Genomic DNA, 26,225 nt, shown 5'->3' on the forward strand with positions numbered 1-26,225 from the left:
CACTCTGCCAGACCACTGACTCAAACAGGTCTCATGAGCCCCTCCTTTATAGCAGAAGCCTGAAACAAGTTTCTAAAGATGGTTGACATCTAGTGGAAGCCGTAGGAAGTGCAACTTGACTCCATAGACACTGTGTATTCGGTAGGCCAAGCTTTGAAAAACTACAAACCTCAGATTTCCCATTTCCTGGTTGGATTTTTCTCAGGTTTTCACCTGCCATATGAGTTCTGTCATACATACATTCAAACAGTTTTAGAAACTTCAGAGTGTTTTCTATCCAATACTAATAATAATATGCATATATTAGCATCTGGGACAGAATAGGAGGCAGTTCACTCTGGGCATGCTATTCATCCAAAAGTGAAAATGCTGCCCCCTATTCCAAAAAGGTTTTAACTTGGGTCAAACATTTTGGTTAGCCTTCCACAAGCTTCCCACAATAAGTTGGGTGAATTTTGGCCCATTCCTCCTGACAGAGATGTTTTTTAACTGAGTCAGGTTTATAGGCCTCCTTGCTTGCACATGCTTTTTCAGTTCTGCCCACACATTTTCTATGGGATTGAGGTCTGCGCTTTGTGACGGCCACTCCAATACCTTGACTTTGTTGTCCTTAAGCCATTTTGCCACAACTTTGTTAGTATGCTTGGGGTCATTGTCCATTTGGAAGACCCATTTGCGACCAAGCTTTAACTTCCTGACTGATGTCTTGAGATGTTATTTCAATATATCCACACCATTTTCCATTCCTCATGATGCCATCTATTTTGTGAAGTGCACCAGTCCTTCCTTCAGCAAAGCACTCCCACAACATGATGCTGCCACCCCCGTGCTTCACGGTTGGGATGGTGTTCTGCGGCTTGCAAGCTTCCCCTTTTTCCTCCAAACATAACAATGGTAATTATGGCCACACAGTTCTATTTTTGTTTCATCAGACCAGAGAACATTTCTCCAAAAAGTACGATCTTTGTCCCCATGTGCAGTTGCACGTGGTACCTTCAGGTGATTGGAAATTGCTCCCAAGGATGAACCAGACTTGTGGAAGTCAAAATTATTTTTCTGAGGTCTTGGCTGATTTCTTTTGATTTTCCCATGATGTCAAGCAACGAGGCACTGAGTTTGAAGGTAGGCCTTGAAATACATCCACAGGTACACCTCCAATTGACTGAAATGATGTCAATGAGCCTATCAGAAGCTTCTAAAGCCATGAGATCCTTTTCAGGAATTTTCCAAGCTGTTTAAAGGCACAGTCAACTTAGTGTATGTAGACTTCTGACCCACTGAAATTGTGATACAGTGAATTATATGTGAAATAATCTGTCTGTAAACAATTGTTGGAAAAATTACTTGTGTCATGCGCAAAGTAGATGTCCTAACCGACTTGCCAAAACTATAGTTTGTTAACAATACATTTGTGGAGTGGTTGAAAAACAAATGTTAATGACTCCAACCGAAGTGTATGTAAACTTCCGACTTCAACTGTAGATTAAAAGCAGAAGGAGCCTGTCTATACGATTGGTAACAGCTCTATCAAACTGAAACATGGCTCTTCACCTAGATTTGAGTTAAACAGAGGAATTTGGCAAAGTTGTACTATCTCACCGTGTCTGTTTTTATTAATCACCCAACTTCTTACAAATTATTTCAATTATAGTATTTTACAAGGTATTTCCACAGCTGGTAAATAAATTATTATAAACCAGCTGGCTAATGATACTTTTTCTGAAAGACCCTAGTCAGATTCCCATATCGATCAATGTGATACAGTCCTTTTCTAAAGCATCTGGTCTTTGTCTTAACATTAATAAATGTGAACTCATGGCTGTCAAAGATTGTGTGACACCCTCATATGATGGTATTCCAGTGAAAGAAGAGCTTACATATTTAGGCATAACCATTACTAAGGATTAGAACTCTAGAGGCTTGCTAAATTTTAACCCTCTTATTAATTTTTTTATTTTTAAAAGGAAAAGTCCTAATAACCAAGACTGAGGGTCTCTCTAGGCTAGCATATGCTGCTCTATCTTTATATCTTGACAGTAAAATAAGCAGAGATAGACCAGATGCTTTTAAACTTTCTGTGGAGAAACCGTACCCATTACAATACGAAAAGTGTTGCAATGAACACTTATGAGTATGGTGGGCTGAATTTTCTGGACATTACTGCCTTAAACAATACTTTTAAGATCAATTGGATAAAACAATTCCAAAGAAGACCCACTACTATGTAGAACTTTACTCCTCATCATGTCTTCTCTACTTTTGGTGGTCTTAACTTCATGTTGGTTTGCAATTATAGTATTGACAAAGTTCCAGTGAAACTCTGCTTTTCACCGGGAGATTTTCTTGTCATGGCCCTTAATTTATAAGCATCATTTTTATCCACACAGATATTATATATGGAATAATTGGGACATATTGTATAAAAATACTTTTTTTTAAATATCCAATTGGTGAGCCAATTTTTAAATGGAGAGTGTATTTTACTTAATTAGAAGGAATTCTTATCACTTTAAAAGATCCTTGTAACACCTAAAGATTTTTCAATGATTTTAGATGCCATTCCATCACGTGTTGCTTTATTATTCTGGAACGCATCAAGACCTGACACTCAGAACATACCTACGAATAACCCTGTTGACTCATCAGTAGGAAAGATTTGTTGTTCTTTTAGTCCATTCAACAACAACAATAGAGCTATACGTGTCTCGTTTCAGCAGGAAGTTGTATCCATACCTTATGCCATGCCTTATTGGAATGGTTTTGTTGATAATGTCTATAATACCTGTTGGAAAAGTTTGGATGTTTCCACACATACAGTGGGGCAAAAAAGTATTTAGTCAGCCACCAATTGTGCAAGTTCTCCCACTTAAAAAGATGAGAGAGGCCTGTAATTTTCATCATAGGTACACTTCAACTATGACAGACAAAATGAGAAAATAAATCCAGAAAATCACATTGTAGGATTTTTAATGAATTTATTTGCAAATTATGGTGGAAAATAAGTATTTGGTCACCTACAAACAAGCAAGATTTCTGGTTCTCACAGACCTGTAACTTCTTCTTTAAGAGGCTCCTCTGTCCTCCACTTGTTACCTGTATTAATGGCACCGGTTTGAACTTGTTATCAGTATAAAAGACACCTGTCCACAACCTCAAACAGTCACACTCCAAACTCCACTATGGGCAAGACCAAAGAGCTGTCAAAGGACACCAGAAACAAAATTGTAGACCTGCAGCAGGCTGGGAAGACTGAATCTGCAATAGGTAAGCAGCTTGGTTTGAAGAAATCAACTGTGGGAGCAATTATTAGGAAATGGAAGACCACTGATAATCTCCCTCGATCTGGGGCTCCACGCAAGATCTCACCCCGTGGGGTCAAAATGATCACAAGTGGTGAGCAAAAACGGTGAGCAAAAATCCCAGAACCACACGGGGGACCTAGTGAATGACCTGCAGAGAGCTGGGACCAAAGTAACAAAGCCTACCATCAGTAACACACTACGCCGCCAGGGACTCAAATCCTGCAGTGCCAGACGTGTCCCCCTGCTTAAGCCAGTACATGTCCAGGCCCGTCTGAATTTTGCTAGAGAGCATTCGGATGATCCAGAAGAAGATTGGGAGAATGTCATATGGTCAGATGAAACCAAAATATAACTTTTTGGTAACTCAACTCGTCATGTTTGGAGGACAAAGAATGCTGAGTTGCATCCAAAGAACACCATACCTACTGTAAAGCATGGGGGTGGAAACATGCTTTGGGGCTGTTTTTCTGCAAAGGGACCAGGACGACTGATCCGTGTAAAGGAAAGAATGAATGGGGCCATGTATCGTGAGATTTTGAGTGAAAACCTCCTTCCATCAGCAAGGGCATTGAAGATGAAAAGTGGCTGGGTCTTTCAGCATGACAATAATCCCAAACACACCGCCCGGGCAACGAAGGAGTGGCTTCGTAAGAAGCATTTCAAGGTCCTGGAGTGGCCTAGCCAGTCTCCAGATCTCAACCCCATAGAAAATCTTTGGAGGGAGCTGAAAGTCCGTGTTGCCCAGCAACAGCTCCAAAACATCACTGCTCTAGAGGAGATCTGCATAGAGGAATGGGCCAAAATACCAGCAACAGTGTGTGAAAACCTTGTGAAGACTTACAGAAAACGTTTGACCTCTGTCATTGCCAACAAAGGGTATTTAACAAAGTATTGAGATAAACTTTTGTTATTGACCAAATACTTCTTTTCCACCATAATTTGCAAATAAATTCATTACAAATCGTACAATGTGATTTTCTGGATTTTTTCCCCCTCATTTTGTTTGTCATAGTTGAAGTGTGCCTATGATGAAAATTACAGGCCTCTCTCATCTTTTTAAGTGGGAGAACTTGCACAATTGGTGGCTGACTAAATACTTTTTTGCCCCACTGTACCTACTTATTAACAAAATTAAGGAAGTTTATTTTTAAATTATTCATAACTATTATCCTGCAAACCACTATATGAAGAAGTTTAAGAAAAACATATATTCAAATTGTACTTTTTGTAATGACCACACAAACGGGGTTGCATCTTTTTTGGCATTGTATTCATGTAAGGAATCTTGTAAGACATTAGTAGATTTTTAATTGAACACATTTATGTAGATTTACGCTATAATGGAGAGATGTACTGCTTGGAATCTTTAGCTATGAAACAATTTTATGTAAGCTAGAGGTTTTACTCCGTCCAGACCAGACACTGAAGGCCTGGTTTTAACATGGACATAGTCTCAGTCAGTATTATATATACTGAACAAAAGTATAAATGCAACATGCAACAATTTCAACGAGTTCACTGAGTTAGAGTTCATATAAGGAAATCAGTCAATTGAAATAAATTCATTAGGCCCTAATCTATGGATTCCACACAAGTGGGCAAGGGCGCAGCCATGGATGGGTCTGGGAGGGCATAGGCCAAGCCACTTGGGAAAAAGGCCCACCCACTGGGGAAACAGGCCTAGCCAATAAGAATTCGTTTTTACCCACAAAAGGGATTTATTACAGACTGAAATACGTTCATGAGCTGAAATACTTTCATCAGCTGTTGGGGTGGCTGGTCTGAGACGATCCCGCAGGTGAAGAAGTTAGACGGGGAGATCCTGAGCTGGCGTGGTTACACGTAGTCTGCGGTTGTGAGCCCTATCAAAAGTCCAGGTCTGTGACCAGCGCACTGCGTCCCTCTGGTCACACAGAGGTACATAGGCGACTCACACTATACTCCTGGACATCCCTGAGAACACAATGTACTGACCATTCTGACCATAGAAACAAAACTGGCCCGACAGTGACCATAGACTAGAAAGTGCCTGGACCACCTAGAGAACACAAAACACTGACCCGAACAAAATAGAATATCCTTACTGACCATGAAAAAGCTTTATTCAACAAATTACTGGAATTCTACCACTGCAATAAGATATGGGTGTGCGACTTTCATCTAATTCCATGTCTGAGGTAATGTTCTGTTAGTTAGCCTCTCTCAAATGGTTTGCGTTCTATATTAACGTACTCTTAGTATCTAATAGCAGTCCTGCCAACCCTGTCCAACTTTTTAAGAGTACCAGACGAGCGCAGCAAATTGGATTTGGATTTTCTTTCCCCCACCATACTCGTGCGCGCGCTGTTTATGAGTCAGAATTGTACCAAATCAAGTCTATAAAAGGTTGGAATACTTTCTATCTTGACAGCATTCTTTTTACACATATGGTAAAAGTCACTAACAAGATCCAATCACTAGGGCCAGCTCACAAGTATTGGCTTTTTAGAAACGGTTCCTAATCAACACTAAAAAAGCTAAATCATTTTGCAAACATAAAAACAAAAGATCGCATCAACACAGACTGCAAACTGGCTACACAAAGTTTAAGTAGGCTACCACAAAGGGAATTTAAACGCTATTCACTAGAAGAATCAGGTGTTTCAGCCTATGTAAAGGTGCCTATTGTATTTCTTTGTAGGGCATACATAATTTCAGATTTTCTAAATTGATAAAATCTCAAATCTAATGCAAATGCATTTTAGAAGCATTGCCTCTATAGCCAATACCAGACACTCATTCATTCTCAATCGTGCAGTCTTCTAAACTCCCACCTCCATTTAATACCAAGATGTTTATATTTATTTTTGATTATACTTTTTGTGACGTACAGTTACAGTCTATCAGGTTGCGTGATCCTTGTAATGTTACGTGGAAAATACAACTAATTGGAAGCAGAATTAATTGTAAACTCAGCAAAAAAAATTAGGTCCACTCACTGTCAACTGCGTTTATTTTCAGCAAACCTAACATGTGTAAATATTTGTATGAACATAACAAGATTCAACAACTGAGACATGAACTGAACAAGTTCCACAGGCATGTGACTAACAAAAATTGAATAATGTGTCCCTGAACAAAGGGAGGGTCAAAATCAACAGTAACAGTCAGTATATTGTGTGGCTTCCTCCTCATGGACTGCACCAGATTAGCCAGTTCTTGCTGTGAGATGTTACCCCACTCTTCCACTAAGGCACCTGCAAGTTCCCGGACATTTCTGGGGGGGAATGGCCCTAGCCCTCACCCTCCGATCCAACAGGTCCCAGACGTGCACAATGGGATTGAGATCGAGGCTCTTCACTGGCCATTGCAGAACACTGACATTCCTGTCTTGCAGGAAATGACGCACAGAACGAGCAGTATGGCTGGTGGCATTCTCATGCTGGAGGGTCATGTCAGGATGAGCCTGCAGGAAGGGTACCACATGAGGGAGGATGTCTTTCCTGTAACGCACTGCGTTGAGATTGCCTGCAATGACAACAAGCTCAGTCCGATGATGCTGTGACACACTGCCCCAGACCATGACGGACACTCCACATCCAAATCGATCCCACTCCAGAGTACAGGCCTCGGTGTAACGCTCATTCCTTCAACGATAAACGCGAATCCGACCATCACCCCTGGTGAGACAAAACCGCAACTCGTCAGTGAAGAGCACTTTTTGCCAGTCCTGTCTGGTCCAGCAACAGTGGGTTTGTGCCCATAGGTGACGTTGTTGCCGGTGATGTCTGGTGAGGACCTGCTTTACAACAGGCCTACAAGCCCTCAGTCCAGCCTCTCTCAGCCTATTGCGGACAGTCTGAGCACAGATGGAGGGATTGTGTGTTCCTGGTGTAACTTGGGCAGTTGTTGTTGCCATCCTGTACCTGTCCCGCAGGTGTGATGTACGGATATACCGATCCTGTGCAGGTGTTGTTACATGTGGTCTGCCACTGCGAGGACGATCAGCTGTCCATCCTGTCTCCCTGTAGTGCTGCTTAGGTGTCTCACAGTACGGACATTGCAATTTATTGCCCTGTCCACGTCTGCAGTCCTCATGCCTCCTTGCAGCATGCCTAAGGCACGTTCACACAGGGACCCTGGGCATCTTTCTTTTCGTGTTTTTCAGAGTCAGTAGAAAGGCCTCTTTGGTGTTCCAAGTTTTCATAACCGTGACCTTAATTGCCTGCCGCCTGTAAGCTGTTAAGTGTCTTAACGACCTATCCACAGGTGCATGTTCATTCATTGTTTATGGTTCATTGAACAAGCATGGGAAACAGTGTTTAAACCCTTTACAATGAAGATCTGTGAAGTTATTTATTTATTTTTACAAATTATCTTTGAAAGGCAGGGTCCTGAAAAAGGGACGTTTCTTTTTTTGCTGAGTTCATATCACACTCGCACATTTGCATTTAATTTCTTTCACTAGCAAATGCGAGTAAACTGCTGGCTCTTTAGAGCCCACTGAATGTCCATCTTATGTTCGCTAACATTAGCTTGAAACATTTTGTGTTTACCTTTCCACAACACACAGAGTCGAAAAGGGATTTGTCCACGTGTTTACGTACAGATGACAGTCGGCAAACTCAGCATCACAACAAACAGGAGGGGCAGACACGGGGTAGCGACGTCGAATAATGATGTATTAATCTCCATGTCTGTTGACACATGTCTGTGTGTTGCAGCTCGAGAATCGGGATGTTAGATTTACTCAGTGGAATTTTAATTTTAATTTTTTAATTTTATTGTTATTTTATTTTTTTAAATCAGGCTCTATTCATTCATACATACTTTTAACTCGGCTCTCGTACCTGAGTACATGGACAGAGAATTGCGTAGTCGGTACGCAAAATGAGTGCATGTTGGCAGGTCTGTAATAGGCCTGTGACACTGACCTGTAAACAACAGCCATCTCTATAGTGTTGGTCACCAGGAGGTTGTAACCAACGACATCAACTTCTGAAACAATTATTTATGTCGTTGTTCTCAATTAATCCTATTATTACATTTCATTTTTTTGTGATTTTTCACAGTTCCACAACGATTGTCTGTGTAACCAAACATTCCCTCTCTCCCACCTCTACATAGAATGTTCAATATACAGGGATGCAAACTGGTGAGGGGCCAAAAAGGTAAAACTTTTTTTTTGCACTAAATTAATTAATTAACAAAGAATATGATCTACATGATCAGTCTCGTGAACCTAACTCACAGCTAAAAAAATGTAAAGAAAGCAATCCAATGTTATTTGTGGGCCAGAATTTACCACAAATGACACTCAAGTCTTGAGAAAAGAAAAAAAACACTCATATTGCAGTTAGCCATGACAGCCTTTATAATAGAACGCTTGTGAACACACACATCTAAATATTGCACTTGTGAAAAAAACGAAGTAGAAATAGAATGAAACAAACAGGCTTTCTATTTTTTCTCTATTATAGTGGCCACTGTAGTAGACATCGATCAAGTGCACAAGGCTGCATGTGTACAAAAATAATATTCGCTGAGTAAAAAATTAAATAATCACCCCTCACTCACACCTGTAACTGTCAAGTTCAAAACAACAAAAACAATATATTTGGGCTACACTGCACATTATTACAGATGCCTGTGGACATCTGTTCTACAATGTGCTAGCAGAGCACGATACCCTTTGTTGGTATAATTGATCTCTTTTAGGCAGAGAGTACACCTGGCATACCCCTTTTTATCCACTGTATTGAAAAAGTGAGAAAGAGGTTAGGTATGTGGTGTTCCTTTCAACTCTATAGTGGCATCCAGTTTAAGCCAGGCCCAGCTCCAGCTACACTTGATCCCTGAATCCACTCGTTTAACAAGTAACGACTCATTTTCACCCACTTCTCTTATTCTGAAAATTGACCACATACTGTAGAGGGAAAACATTAGTTCACAGATAATAGTTAGTTCGTTAGCTATTTAACATTTCACGGATTGCCAGGGTCCAGAAAGCTACTAACGCGTTATAACTTGAGGAACGGCAAGGATCCGTATACCAGTTAATACTAGAGCGAATTGGTTAGGTTAGTAACGTTCGCTCACCTGATGTTGTAACGTTAGCTAGCTGACTTCATTAGCCATCAAATTTTCACACCATAAACTCAATTATTTGATCAGTGAAGTTGGCTAATGTTGCTCAACATTTTTCTGGCTAACTAACGGAGAATTCGATCAAACTAGCAATGGTAACAATACTTGTTCCACCACACTTTCTCCCTCACCTAAAACTTTCCAAATGTCAGTTGTTTTTCGGTTACAGCTCATGAAATACGCTTCATCACTTTCTCGCACCCATGGTCAGGCTTCTCACCTACCTCTTTGTTATCGTTCAGGAGACACGCTGCTGTACCTGGCAAACTGCCATTCCCCTCTCCTCTCTTTCCAGAGCGCGCGCTGATGCTAATTGGTTGCATCTTCTCTCTTCAGTCGCATGTAAACGATGGGCTGAGCTTTGGATACAGCCAGTATTGCCACAAACACGCATCACTCGTTCGCATACAGCCAGTAGTGATCCAAAGTCATCCCCTCGCCCAAACTTTTCTCATCGGATCTACACGAATCACATAGGTCACCTATTTTGGATTCAAAACAGCGGATTTCGCCGAAAGGTGACTAGTTAGCATCCCTGAATATACCAATAGCTCCACCTAGCCCAATGTTAGGCTAGGGAGAGGTTCTGACGAAATGCTCTCTCCTCCCATCTAATCATTTCAGACCAGGTGATTTTACGGGGGATTTAACCAAGTGGGTGTTTGAGATTGATTGCAGTAGTGATGTGATGCTCTCGAACATGTCCAGAGTTTTGTAAGGAAATGCATCAGCAAATCATAGGTTGTGTCCCAAATGGCACCCTATTCCTTGCCATTTGGGCGCAACCATACCCAGATGTCAAAGGACATAGCAGTGCTGCTCAAAAATACAGTACACTCCCGCCTCTCCGAAACCGGTCGGGGTCGGCCGGCTCTGCCCTGGAATGCAAAGGGATGAGCAGCACAGTGGAGATGGGAATGTCCTGCTACATCCACCAACTCTACACAACCTCTAATCCGTGCGGACGCATGTAAAAACAGACACAAGATGGATGGGTGACCACAATGGAAAAACAAACAAACACGGGAATTCAATGCATTCCAAAGTGATGTAGCTAAACATCCAGCCTTGCTTTTTTTGGTGAAATGGATAGTCCACTCAAAGTACCCCCTTTGTTACCTTGCTAGCTATGTATAGTCATAGTAAGAGAGAGTGAGCAAGGTGGCCACTGTTAGGTTAGGTCGCAAATGGCACCCTTAACCCTATATAGTGCACTACTTTTAACCAAAGCCCTATGGACGCTGGTCAAAAGTAGAGCACTAAATATGGAATAAAGTACCAATTGGGGCGCAATTTTTGATGGGGTAGTTTGTAAGTTGTGTATAGGCCATCCTCACCAGGTACAGTCTGGTCCACCAGAACCAGGCCCACGCAGCTGTTCTGACAGCTGGCCGAGAGACGACGACCGCCGGGAATAATCAGCACATCCAGCTGAGAGGCAACAGCAGACAGAGGGAACACAAACTAACTTGCTGGGCAGCTCAGGGATGAGTCTCCACTGGCTGCTCTTCAAATTGGTGAAAGGAAGAGTTCTATTGGAGAGAAAAGATGTTTACTCGTCTCCCACACCAAACATTACAAAACTCACTGTACACACACACAGGCACATAGACTTACCTCCTTGTAAAGATGAATCCACTGGTCATGACCACTGAGCAGAAACACTGTCTCACTGCATCCATCTCCACACTGCACTCTGGCAGAGTTGTTATTCATGTCATTAACAATGTAAGGAAGTGATAAACATGGTATCATCATGCCAGGCTTTTTTAATACATTTTATGTAAATAGTCCAGTGGCCATTTGATTAATTGTTCAGCAGTCTTATGGCTTGGGGGTAGAAGCCGTTAAGGAGTCTTTTGGTCCTAGACTTGGCACTCCGGTACCGCTTGCCGTGCAGTAGCAGGGAAAATAGTCTATGACTTGGGTCTGACGATTTTACAGGCTTTCCTCTGACACCGCCTATTATGTAGGTCCTGGATGGCAGGAAGCTTGGCCCCGGTGATGTACTGGGCCGTACGCACTACCCTCTGTAGCGCCTTACGGTCAGATGCCATACCAGGCGGTGATGCAACCGGTCAGGATGCTCTCGATGGTGCAGCTGTAGAACCTTCTGAGGATCTGGGAATCCATGCCAAATCTTTTCAGTCTCCTGTGGGGGAAAAGGTTTTGTCATGCCCTCTTCACAACTGTCTTCGTGTGTATAGACCTTGAAAGTTCGTTGGTGATGTGGACACCAAGGAACTTGAAACTCTCAACCAGCTCCACTTCAGCCCCGTCGATGTTAACGGGGGCCTGTTCGGCCCGCCTTTTCCTGTAGTCCACAATCAGCTTCTTTGTCTTGCTCACATTGAGGGAGAGGTTGTTGTCCTGGCACCACACTGCCAGTTCTCTGACTTCCTCCCTATAGGCTGTCTCATCATTGTCTATGATCAGGCCTAGCACTGTTGTGTCGTCAGCAAACTTAATGGTGTTGGAGTCGTGTTTGGCCACGCAGTCATGGGTGTTACAGGGAGTACAGGAGGGGACTAAGTACACACCCCTGAGGGGCCCCAGTGTTGGGGATCAGCGTGGCAGACGTGTTGTTGCCTACCTTTACCACCTGGGGCGGCCCGTCAGGAAGTCCAGGATCCAGTTGCAGAGGGAGGTGTTTAGTCCCAGGGTCCTTAGCTTAGTGATGAGCTTTGTGGGCACTATGGTGTTGAACACTGAGCTGTAGTCAATGAACAGCATTCTCACATAGTGGAAAAGGGCAGTGTGGAGTGCGATTGAGATTGCGTCACAGTAGTGTGTACAATACTACTCTTTGTGGTAAAGCTGGAAGGGGGTAAACTGCAGCTCCAGGTTCAGACAGCTCTCTAAGAAGACAAAGCAATAGGCTATAATCATGTTCACTAGGCATTAAACAGAAGAAAATTATTCATAACAAAGTGAAAGGGGGAGGTACTATCTGAACTGTCCGAAAAGAAACTCTTGTTTTCCATCATATTACATTTTGAAACACTTTACTATGGTGTTCTTAATTAACACAACCCTGCAGAACTACGTGTATACCAGAAGGGAATTGTGTGTTAACTTCTATGTGATTCAACTGCAGCGGGTGACAGATAACTTATGTGCAATGAACTCCAGGTTAAACTCTGACCATGGCTTGTAGTCACAGTAGATGTTGAGGAAAAGAGTGGCTTTGTCACCAGAGTCCTGGGGGGAAACGAGTGAAGACAAGTGTTATGGATACAGTGATGGATGAATACACTTTCATCTACCAAAGAGAGAGAGAGAAGTGATCAGGGTCATATTATGTTCAGTAGTCAAGAAATATAAGAAAATGTCCCAAAACAGATAGAAACATGGAGGCACTGTCTGAACTTGCCCATTAGAAAAGCTTTTTTCCCAGTTATCCTACAGTGTTGCCTAATGAACATGAACCATGGAGGATATGTGTATGGGTTGGATAAATGGGTTGGATAAACAAATCCACTCACTAGGAGAAGGGTAGGGCATTTAAGAATATCTTGATGGACGTTATGCCTACGACCAGCCCCCTGTTTGGTGGGGATTTGTTGATAGCATCAGTTGATACAATCTCCGCATCAACTGAAGAGACAGACATACATTAATTAGCAAGTTGACTGACGTTACACATTTTGTACACACGCACGCACATTTTGAACTTGTATGAGTCGATTAACTTTTATGGCTTTTATGGCTTTAAGACAGGATAGTACCTATTACTTCTGAGCGGATGTGGGCTCTCCTCTTGGGCAGGCGTTTATAAAAAATAAAATAAATCACTCTTTCTTCCCGAGAGCTGTCACAACCAAGTTCACCAGTGTAGCAATAATGCAACAGTAGCAGGATACATTACGGAGCTATCTCATCTTCACCTGGTATGTAGATGTACTTCTTTAGCAACAGGTCTGATTTTCTGTTGGAGGTATTGGTACCTGAAACAGACAACTTTGCCTTTCAGAGTAGCGGTGAGTAACGTTAGCTCTTGCTCTCTAGCCAGCAGAGTCCGTACATATGTTACTCTGGGACATAAAAAGCGGCTGAAACTATCCTCTGCGAAGGGACACACTTCTTTCCCCTCACGCAGCATGCTCTTGACCTAGTAAATACCATGTATTTCATATGTATTTGCCAAAACTAGTGCAACTTCGCAACTTCCCATCACCGGCATAGGAGCAATCGAAAAGCACAACATCCGGGTGTGGGAGGAACCACGAGTAAAATGGTCAACGACTTCTAGCAAATCAGCGTGGAGTTCTTCAACCAATCACTTCACTTCACAGTTCAGTCACTGCAAAGCAATTTGTTAAATCAACCACTAGCTGTCAGCAAAATCTCAATAAAAAAGTATATGATCCTGTCTGTGGATGTTCCAAAGCAACGAAAGAAAAAGCATACACATTTCTTGGCGTTGTATATAAATCGAAGTCATCCGTTGGTTTATTCAGTTTATATATTGACTTATTTGACTCACTGTCCTCAAACGGTTTTCATTTGTGGCTTTAAGACAGGATAGTACCTATTACTTCTGATTGGATGTGGGCTCTCCTCTTGAGCAGGCGTTTATAAAAAATAAAATAAATCACTGTCTTTCTTACAGAGAGCACACCTCACTGTAACAACCATGTTCACCAGTCAGTCCCTGACACATTTCTACATGTATCTATGTGAGTCAAGCATCTCTAATTAAAACAATTGTTATATTGTGGAGGTGAGATGAATGATGAGTTTTTTGAAGAACCCATATCAGACAGTAGGCTTAAACCATTTAGAATATGGTTATCAGTGTGTGTGTGTGTGCTAGTGATGTGCGGGTCAGTTGTTCATAAACCATCCACAACGGGCCCGACTATATGTGATTAAGTGAAAATCTGAGACCTGACCTGACCCGACCCTCACCCGCAAAAATATAACATGCGCTTTACATTCAGTACATTTTTTGACAGGGGGTGCAGGATCTTTTTTAAAGCCTTAATTTAGATAGACCTATGTTCCTGCTTAATATTTCCGACAATTTGGTAGGCTATGTTAGACAACTTGTCTATACATTCAGCTCTTCTGTCTTTACTTGTTTCCCTAGAATACTAAATAGGCTGGGTTTCTGTATAGCACTTTGTGACATCGGCTGATGTAAAAAAGGGCTTTATAAATACATTTGATTGATTGATGGATTGATAAAGAGCCTAAACCCTTGCTCACCAGAAAATGTCATACATCGATAGAATGCTTTAATCTAAGTGATATTGGTAAAGTTATCTTTCATATCTGCTTCTCTTGAGCAGCAAAGACATTTACAGACTGGGGAGAACATGCAATAGCTCAACAACAAAAAAAACAGGAAATATATTCCATGCAAAATTTCCAAATGAGATCATTTTGACCAGTTTTAAGGGAACTAAAAGCTGTGAAAACGATGCATATTTTTTGGGGATGAAATAGCCTACTAGCTGTTATGATGTTGATAAAGATAGGCCCTAGCACATTTTTCCACCCCTGTTCCCAAAATGTACATTTGATGTAGAATTTTTCCAAGAACTGCTTAATTTTGTTCATATTTTATTAGGCTATGTGAGAGGTTATAGACCAGGAGTCAGTGTCCAGATTTCATTTACTGTTCCATTTAACCCATCTGAACAATAGCCTAGCCTAGTTCCCTTGACATGCCATATTTGAAGTCCCCGTCTTATGACTGTCGAATTTGTATTGTGCCTCACAATCATCATACATAACATATTTCCCAAACATTAGGGTACTGTTCTGGCCCTCCCTTCTCTTTATTTTCTACTCTCCATTTTGCAGATTTTGTCTTATTGAATTAAACTCTGACATAGACCTTTTTGCCTCAGTTGATCAATGTTAACATTTTCTGCCCAAATTCCCAAATGCATTTGGCAATTGGCCTGTTGTTTGGCGCCCATGTAGTAAGGCCCTAAGGAACAGGAGGGTTTCTAGGTCGAATCCAGGTCTGACTGAAAAGATAGGGTAGAATCATTTTGTGCTCTGAGACTTGATGACTGTCGCCTCATCCATAGTGAATTGCACTCGTAAACACCCCACTGGGCACAGGTGCAAGTTAAACATTTACATTTGGTTGAGTTGTCAACTAACTGAATTCAACGTGAAATCAACAAAAAAATTCACCATGACGTTGGCTTAGGTTAAAGTTGGGTGAAAAGAGGTAGGTAGGTGGCGTTAATGCACAATGACGTTGGATGCCGGACGCCTATAAACTCCACCGAAGAAGGGGAGGGGGCGAAAATGATAGCTAGCTAGCGAACAACACTGTGTGCTAGCTTAGCCAGCTAGTCCGGTACACAGCAGGGGGGGATGCTAGCTAGCACAGCAGATGCTAGCTAGCATCTATCACATGTGCTAGCTAGCACATGGTGTCCCTAACTAGCAAGCTAGCTAGTTAGGCAACACAGTGTGCCCCAGCCTCCCGCCTGCTGTGCTAGCGACCGGTAGACAGAAGGCAGGAGGCGGGTCCACACTGTGTGCTAGCTGACTAGTTAGCTAGCTCATGGTGTCACCCCAGCCTCTCGCCTTCTGTGCTAGCGTGTGGCAGGGGCGACTGGTAGACAGTGCCCTTTGCCCCTGCCAGACGGGTACTATTTTCCAACAGTTCTGTTAACGACGGTGAGGCGTTCATGCAGGAACCAATAGGTGCTCGAGGGGGGCCATTCAAGCAGGGAGACAATTCCAGAAAAAAAGGAAGTCTGTTTTTAATGAAAAACTGACTTTGTCTTGTCCTGTATTAGTCAGTGAGATCATTGGCAGTTCTTGCGGAGTAATAATGAACTTGAGTATTGAATTGAAGAAGAATATGGAGAGAAACTAGGAGCAGAGACAGCTGTCCCTGATTGAGAACCATACCCGGCCGAAACATAGAAATACAAAAAACCTAGACAAACAAATATAGAATGCCCACCCAAATCACACTCTGACCAAACAAAAACAGAAACATACAAAGCAATCTACGGTCAGGGCGTGACAGTACCCCCCCCCAAAGGTGCAGACTCTGGCCTCAAAACCTGAACCTACAGGGGAGGGTCTGGGTGGGCATTACTCCGCGGTGGCGGCTCTGGTGAGGAATGTGGACCCCGCTACACCTTTGGCTCGGCCCACTTAGGTGATGCCTCTAGAGCGGGGACCCTCACCGCCAACCCTGGACTGAAGGACGCCTCTGGACTGAGGGGCTGCGACTCTGGCGGCTCCGGACTGAGGAGCTGCGACCCGGGTGTCTCCGGACTGAGGGGCTGCGACCCTGGCGCCTCCGGACTGAGGGGCTGCGACCCTGGCGCCTCCGGACAGGAGGGCGACTCTGGCAGCTCCGGACAGGAGGGCGACTCTGGCAGCTCCGGACAGGAGGGCGACTCTGGCAGCTCCGGACAGGAGGGCGACTCTGGCAGCTCCGGACAGGAGGGCGACTCTGGCAGCTCCGGAGTGAAGGGCGACTCTGGCAGCTCCGGAGTGAAGGGCGACTCTGGCAGCTCCGGAGTAAAGGGAGAATCTGGAGGGAGAGGACGGAGAGACAGCCTGGTGCGTGGGGCTGCCACAGGGCTGGGGAGACCTACAGGAGGCCTGGTGCGTGGAGGAGGCACCGGATGAACCGGGCTGTGGGGGAGCACTGGAGCTCTAGTGCGCAGCCTTGGCACCACTCCTCCAGGCTGGATGACCACTTAAGCCCGGCCCCTCCAGAGTGCAGGCACAGGTCGAACCGGGCTGTGGGGGAGCACTGGACATCTGGTGCATACCAATCTCACCTCTCCCTTAGGCTCAATGCCCACATTCGCCCGGCACGAGCGGAGCGCAGGCATAGGGCGAACTGAACCCTCCCAACACCCCGGAGACACAGTACGCAGAGCCGGCGCAGGATAACCTGGACCGGCCCTGCGCACCAGAGACCAAACGCACTGAGCTGGCATAATCCGCCCTGGCTGGATGCCCACTCTCGCATGGCAATTGCAGGGGGGCTGGCCTATAGCACTCCGGGCTATGAACGCGCACTGGAGACACTGTGCGCTCCATCGCATAACACGGTGCTTGACCAGTACCACACTGCTTCCAGTAAGCACGGGGAGTTGGCTCAGGTCTGTCGCCTGACTCCGCCAATCTCCCCGTGTCCCCCCCCCAAAAAAAAATTTGGGGGCTGCCTCTCGTGCCTGTTGCGCTGCCTTACCTCATATCGCCGCCGCTCAGCTTTAGCTGCCTCCAGTTCTTCTTTGGGGCGGCGATATTCCCCAGCCTGTGCCCAGGGACCCTTGCCGTCCAATATCTCCTTCCATGTCCATGAGTCCAACACTTTCTGCTCCCTGTTACCCCGCTGCTTGGTCCATTTGTGGTGGGTAGTTCTGTAACGGCTTTCATTGGAAGAAGAGGAATCATCGGACCAAAATGCAGTAGGGTACGTGTTCATCTTTAATAATTGCACTGAACACTGAATAAACAAAACAACAAAAGGAAAACCGAAACAGTCCTGCAAAGTGAATAACACTAAACAGAAATGAACTACCCACAAACTAAGATGGCAACACAGGCTAGCTAAGTATGATTCCCAATCAGAGACAACGAAAGACAGCTGTCCCTGATTGAGAACCATACCCGGTTGAAACATAGAAATACAAAAAGCTAGACATACAAACATAGAATGCCCACCCAAATCACACCCTGACCAAACAAAAATAGAAACATACAAAGCAATCTACGGTCAGGGCGTGACAATTACTATACTAATTGCCTTGGAGAACTGAGAATGAAGGGTTTGGAATTATGAAGTGTCTGTTTATTTTCTGTGTTGATTTCCCTTACTTTAATAGGAGTATAGAATATTTTGATATAGAAGCTAAAATCTAAATGCCTACATTAAAATGTAATGTCTATTATCACACAAGTGATAAGAGGACGGAATGTGATGCAAAATTTTATGTTGGTGCATTTATATATTATACATTTCTGTGTTCAATGTTTGCGCTTTTCTATAAACCAATTTCTGTGTTACTGTAAGTGACTTATTGAACGAATCCTCACTATCAGTATCTGCAATTTGGCAGTACGCCCAGACCCTGGTTTTGAGAACCATATCACAGTTTCAAGGTATCAACTTAGAGAGAAGAAGCCTTGTGAGGTATTGGTCTGTCACATGCATGACCCATTATTGGTTTTTCACAGGAATGAAGCAAACATGAATGATGAATAAGCTAAGTCATGCAAATGTGACTTGTCAGTATATAAGAGAACTAACGGGACTGCCCCGTTTGTTGGAACCTCTCCAACGTGCTGACAATAAACAATGATTAATTTAAGATTGACTTTGAATGTCCCTGTTTAAGAGTTTCCACAACAGTGTGTTGTATGTAGAGACAGTGAGATCTCCTGTTGGACTATGTTCTCCAGTTCAGGAATAGCTTGTGCCACACTCCCAGTTGCCCTAATACCACCTGGATAATCTCCAGGCAGGATTACTGTCCACTGTAATCAATCAACCACATTGTCACCTAAGATAGCATCCTCTGACTAAACACACACACACACACACACATAGAGAGAGAGAGAGAGCCGGCCCTAGCCTTTTGGGGGCCTAAGCAAAACAGAAAGAAAGTACATTGTCTGCAATTCTACACATTTTGCCATGGGGCGTAGAGAAAGTGATGCAGTTTTTAAGCAAGTTTACTGCAATTCAACACATTTTCCCATGTTAGCAGAGAGAAGATGTTTCAGTTGTATAACTTATTTTCATGCAATTCTACTCATTTTGCGATGGGGTGGAGAGACAAATGTGCAGTTTTACAGCTAATTTCTTGTAATTCTGCACCTTTTCCATGGGGTGAAGAGACAGTATTTGCAGGTTTTGAAGCTAATTTACTGATATTCTAATAATCTTGCCCTGAGTTATGTCATGTTAATATGATATTTGAGTGAGAGTGACGAATAAAATCAATGGGGGCCCCCTGGAGGTCAGGGCCTCTGGGCAAGTGCCCTGCGTGCCTGGTCGTTAATTCGACCATGATTAGTACAAGTTTAGATAGTCCAGTCAGCTAACATACCAATCTAAAAAAATTAGCTGACATGGGCTAATTGAGTGATTGTCAGTGACTGACATAAAAAGAGAAAAACTGCTGATGCACAACCAAATTCCAGAATTGCACCTTATGTGTTCTACTATGCTAACTCTCAAAAGTAAGTTGAGTGGCTAGGGTGTGCTCTGCAGACACTCGCACGCACTCGCACACACACACGCACTCACACACACACACACACACACACACACACACACACACACACACACACACACACACACACACACACACACACACACACACACACACACACACACACACACACACACACACACACACACACAAGCATGCACACACATGCACCTTACACACAAATGCACACAGCCATGCACACACACACACACACACAAGCATGCACACACATGCACCTTACACACAAATGCACGCAGGCATGCACACACACACATATGTATGCACATTACTATCTTACTCAACTCACTCTCTGTCACAGAAACACACACCCACACATAAAGAATAACACACACCATGTTTTGTTTTCCTTTACTTTGTCTCAAATCGATTGTGTTTGTTCTTCGTCTTGTTGAGGCAAGGAGCAGAGAATGTCTGGATTGTGCCTTTAATTATTCTGTATCAAATGATAAAAAGTAGTTCAAGTGTATTGATTGAATGATTGATTACACACATTACAATTCATGGGGAACTGGGGTTCAAATGCAGGGACAGAGCCACTGGGCACAAGCTGGTTGAATCAATGTTGTTTGAACGTAATTTGTCAACGTATTGCAAAAAATGAAATATACACTAACGTTCAAAAGTTTGGGGTCACTTAGAAATGTCCTTGTTTTTGAAAGAAATTCAATTTTTTTGTCCATTAAAATAACATAAAATTTATCAGAAATACAGTGTAGACATTGTTAATGTTGTAAATGACTATTGTAGCTGGAAACGGCAGTTTTTTTATGGAATATGTACATAGGCGTACAGATGCCCATTATCAGCAACCATCACTCCTGTGTTCTAATGGTACATTGTGTTAGCTAATCCAAATTTATCATTTTAAAAGGCGAATTGATCATTAGAAAACCCTTTTGCAATTATGTTAGCACAGCTGAAAACTGTTGTTCTGATTAAAGAAGTAATAAAACTGGCCTTCTTTAGACTAGTTGAGTATCTGGAGGATCATCATTTGTGGGTTCGATTACAGGCTCAAAATGTCCAGAAACAAAGTACTTTCTTCTGAAACTCGTCAGTTTTTTGTTCTGACAAATGAAGGCCATTCCATTCGAGAAATTGCTAAGAAACTGGAGATCTCGTACAATGCTGTGAATACTTATGTAAATGTGATATTTCATTTTTATATATGTATATATATAAATTAGCAAACATTTCTAAAAACCTGTTTTTGCTTTGCCATTATGGGTATTGTGTGTAGATTGATTGGGGGGAAAACAATTTAATCCATTTTAGAATAAGGCTGTAACGTAACAAAATGTGGAAAAAGTCAAGTAGTCTGAATACTTTCCGAATGCACGTTATATAGTGCAAGAGAACAGCAAACCTGGTTTTTAAAAAACAAATAAAGCAACACCTCATGGCACAACGCCTCTCCCCCATGTGACCTACTTGTTGTGTGTATATACTGACGTGTATGTGTAACTGATAGATGCACACACACACACACACACACACACTACATTACATGATAATGTTTTTAAATGTATGTAAATTGAGTCTTTTGTCTGTAATGTATTTTTCGTTATATGTCGGACCCAAATAAGACTACCTGTTGCCATTGGTGTCGGCTAATGGGTATCCTAATAAATCAAATCCTACTGAAAAATTATCTATCTACAGCTAATGGGGGATCCTAATAAATAACAAATACCAACACTACCAGGGTTTTAACCAAGCCCAGCCTGCTTAGCTTTGATATTTGTCACTGACCACTACCAATGTGCTATCATGAGAATGATTATTAAGAGATCACTTAATAACTAAATATAATCACTGTTCCTATTGAAATCAGAGTAGGTTAAAAAGAGCAAATGAAATGTAACCATACTTTATAAGTAATGTATCATCAATAATACTATTTAGGCCTATATAGCATTTGCAAAGTCATCAACAGCTATTGTTTCAATTCAACCCAGGATTAAATTTAAAAAATAGACAATACATATAAGCCTAGGACTTCAAGCTTTGGTTGATTTCAAATATATCTTCAAGTTAATCATTAAACTGATGGTTTTTGATGGGGACTTTTTTGTATTATGTTAATGAAGGATCTTTAATGTTGGATTCAAAAATCGAAGTTAAAGAATAGGGCTAAATCCAATTTAATTTAAAGTGGATTTAAAGTTTGATTAGATTAGAATTAGGCCTATTCTTTCATTTAGATTTTTGGTTCAAATGGAGACATGAATCCGACAATATCAATGACTCATTTGTAGACAAACTGTATATTGAATTGTCAACAACCAAATATAAACATTTGAAGGAGATGTATCTTCTGCTTGGATAGTTCCATCTCTGCCAATGACTTAGTCTGGTTTTAATTACAGTTTGTCTACAAATGAGAAATTTACATGTTGGATTAATGTCTCCATCTCTACCAAAAAAATTGCTATATAATTGCAACTGGGTTAGGGATGTGTGTGTGTGTGTGTGTGTGTGTGTGTGTGTGTGTGTGTGTGTGTGTGTGTGTGTGTGTGTGTGTGTGTGTGTGTGTGTGTGTGAGAGATTGGGACTGACAGCAGTCTGTATTACTGGCTGGCCAGCAGATTTAGCCGACCCATTTTAGACACTCTAATCTGGATTAACCACTGCAGTGTGTCAGTGGGGACACGGCCCGCACCCTCCTTCACCCTCTTTATTCCTTCACCTGCTTCCCCCTCTCCATCCCTCCCACCCTCCATCCGCCTCACCCCCATCTTCCCTCTGCCACCTTGTTCCTCCTCCCTCCAACTCTCCCTACTCTCAATCTCTCTGAGTTTACCTGTGTTTTTCCTCCCCTCCTCTTTCCTATCCTCCTCCTTGACCGCCTTAGCCGATTCTTTGTAATCACTTCTGTCTACCTGTCCCTCTCCCTCTCTCTCTCTCTCTCCCTCCCTCTCACTCTCTCGGTTTCTCTCTCTCACCTGATTCACTCTGTCCTCAATCTGTTTCCATCTCCCTGTCTCTCTAACTGCACCATCTTCAACAATTCCGTCCCAAAGCTCTACCGTAGTGTAATTTGGTGTGTGTGTGTGCGTGCGTGAGTGAGTGTGTGCATGTAAGGGTGCGGCACGTGGCAGCATGTGGCCAAGGATTACGGGGGCTCAGTCCTCTTCCTCTACTTCCCTAATTGCTCCTGCAGCTGTTCCACAATCTAGCTGCCTGTCTGAATCATCTGTATTGCGACAGTGTAACAGTTTTCTTGCGGTGAAGGAGAGGCTGACCAAAATGCAGCGTGGTTTCTATTCATGGTTCTTTAATAAAGACTCTACACATAAACAGACTAACAAAACAAGAAACGTGAAAACCTAAAACAGCCCTATCTGGTGCAAACACAGAGACAGGAACAATCACCCACAAACACACAGTGAAACCCAGGCTACCTAAGTATGATTCTCAATCAGAGACAACTAATGACACCTGCCTCTGATTGAGAACCATACTAGGCCGAAACATAGAAATACCCAAATCATAGAAAAACAAACATAGACTGCCCACCCCAACTCACGCCCTGACCATACTAAATAATGTCAAAACAAAGGAAATAAAGGTCAGAACGTGACAGACAGTATGTAGACACTGAATAGTTGCTGACTGTCAATAAAAATTAAATATCAAAAAAGTTTAGAACAAAAGTGGTTAACTATTGGATTTGACCAAATATTTATTTGACAAAAATATCCAGCCTTAAAATGATTGTTTTGTCCAAATATTAGTCAACATTGATCTCCAAAAAGACAGCTAACGAAAGCCACAACCACGTAGTTCATTTTCTCTTAGCTTGAACTGTTGACCAACATATTGGCACTGGCACACTCACACTCACACACACACACATGGGCATCAATGATGTTAGTCCACAAAAATACGGTCGTTGTTCCATCTCGCTCGTTTCATGAGTTTAGTGACTTGTCTTTTCTGTCTATGTAAAGTATTTTTGTTGTAACTTTTATTGTTTTGAGTTGCATGTGTAGAATATATCTATATTTTCTTCATTTCTATCTGTCTGCCAGCTGTCTGTACATCTCAACACCTCGCTGTCTGTCTTTATACCTACATGCCATTCTGTCTTCTTGTCTGTCTGTCCAAGTTGTCTATACTTCTCTTTATTCTATCAGCTGATAGCTCATTCTCTCTATCCTTGTTTTCTCCCTCTGCCACTGAATGGATGGCTCTCTCTTGCCTGACTTTATTTGGAGATAAGATACTTACTTTTCAGATAAAGTATATTATTATAGCTAAATCGAATTGGCTGTGTGGATGTTTGTGAATCTGTGAGTGTGTGTTTGTTTTTACACTGGTTTATTACAGCTCACTGTAATCTTTTGATGATGTGTCAATGAATGTGTGAAAGGCTTGATTTGATGAACAGCAATTTAATGTGTGATGCACCTGTTCAATAACTGATTGAAAACCTTGAGTTGCAATTCATAATCAAAGTTGAAGCCACATTCCTGAGTTTCAGCCAGGCTAAAAAAACAAAATATAAATTTTGGACATTTAGGCTACAAGTTGTAATATGCTAATAAAGCATCAGTTATATTCTTAGAGAATGGTTATATAATTGAAATTACCATTAAACAGAAGAAAATATTGAAGATTGTGCAACAATCACCATCCTGTTTACAGTGGTGTTCAATCGTTTTGGTGCTATTTTTACACGTTTCTGGTGAATTTTCAAAACTCTTCAATAAAACTCCAAACTGGTAACACTTATAACAGAGCAAGTTTCATATTCAAAACTTTTTTCCAGATTTTTTTCAATCACTTTGGTGCAATTTCCACAAGTATGTGGTACATTTTCCCAACTCTTAGTACAACATTCAAAACATATCATCAAAAAAGCAGTTGTTTCAAAACAGTTGTTTTCAATTGACTAAGTACAACACACAAAACCATGCAGACACTTTTTCATCAAATGTCATTTGTGTTTCGTCTAGAAATACACGTTTCACATTGCAATACATGTTAATATAAAGTAATTTCCTTTCACAAGGCAATGCTCACATTACTTTTGATATGACTCATTTGTTAAAATACATTTTACTATTGCTTAATATGACTGCTCTTAATTGATAATCACTTACAAAATTTAAATCTGAAATTGACAAGATCAGATATGTACTGTACTGTATGTAACAAATGCATCCCCTATCCAAAATAACGTTTTTTTTGATGGGGAGTTAGGTAACACTGCGTTACTAAAATTGCATTGGCCAATGCAATACTGTAACACCGTAATATATGCCATTTACGTACGAGCCACTTTTACCCAAAGTGACAACAGAGTCCACAAATGTTCATATGTGACCCCAGTAGGAATCAAACCCGACAACTCTGCTGTTGCTAGTGCCATGCTCTTACGAACTGAGTCACGTACAGGAGCACTACAATACATAAGTACAATACCATACTGTAAAATACAATACATGATTACAATAGAGGTAGAAGATGTATGATTGTAATCCCCATGAGCCCCACCCTCCTGAGGCATGCAATAACAGAGGCATGCAATAACATCAAACCAGACCTGTCAGGCAAAATCTATATTCATCATCATCATAATAATACATTACGGTATATATCATACTTTATATGTTTATACACTATAGACATACATCGACAATCCAGTTTAAAATATATATGATTACCAAACGGTTAAATTATTATAAATTAAGAGCATTCGGATTAATTCATAGTAAAATGTATTTTAACAGATTAGAAGAGGATCATTTCAAGTAATGTGGAAGGCAAGTATTTTATATGAACATGTATTGCAATGTGAAACATGTAGGCCTATTTCTAGATGAAGCACTGATTCAGTTTGGTGAAAAGTGACCGTATGATTTTGTGTGTTGTACTTAGTCAATTTAACATGTGCTGTTGAAACAACTGCCTTTTTGATTATCGGTTTTTATTTTTGTAGTAAAAGTTCTGAACATTTACCACATACTAGTGAAAATTGCACCAAAGCAACTGAAAAAAACTGCAAATCAGGGCTTAATTAGCTTAATTAGTCAAATTATTGGCAACATGTTTATTGTCCACCATATTCTAAATAAAAATGCAGTTTAGTTGGGCCAACATAACTCTACGAAACAAATCCCGTGAAAACCTCGCAAAAACACATGTCAAAATTAAACGAATAGGAAATATTTTTCGGCGTATCACAAAAAATTGAAAGTCAAAAGAAATTATGAATAAAATGTTGGTTCAGAGGATAGTTGATTACATCAACGTTTTAATTGGATTCCAAAGTAGGCTAATTGAAATGACTCTGGACCAACATGAACTAATTTCTCATTGATTTTCAAATTATAATTACAAATTGTAACGTAAAATTATAGGTTTATTTGAGAATTGAATGGGAATATACGTTTTGAGTAATGCAATATATTAACCATGGACTCAATTCAGTCATTTTAATTACTATATTAATATAGGCCAAATATGTCCTCGGCTGTATAATTTATAATATTATGTCTTGATTTCAAATGTTTAGAGGACGAATGTTTATCAGTTGTCGTTAATAAAT

At 41.6% G+C, this 26,225-nt stretch overlaps 1 pseudogene; it reads right to left on the minus strand.

Moving 5' to 3' along the window:
* Positions 1-5,167: 5,167 nt before the first annotated feature.
* Positions 5,168-13,625, minus strand: LOC109891829 (KICSTOR complex protein kaptin-like; annotated as a pseudogene).
* Positions 13,626-26,225: the final 12,600 nt, after the last annotated feature.

Source organism: Oncorhynchus kisutch, linkage group LG6 (genome assembly GCF_002021735.2).
Source record: "Oncorhynchus kisutch isolate 150728-3 linkage group LG6, Okis_V2, whole genome shotgun sequence".
Classification (NCBI taxonomy): Eukaryota; Metazoa; Chordata; class Actinopteri; order Salmoniformes; family Salmonidae; genus Oncorhynchus; species Oncorhynchus kisutch.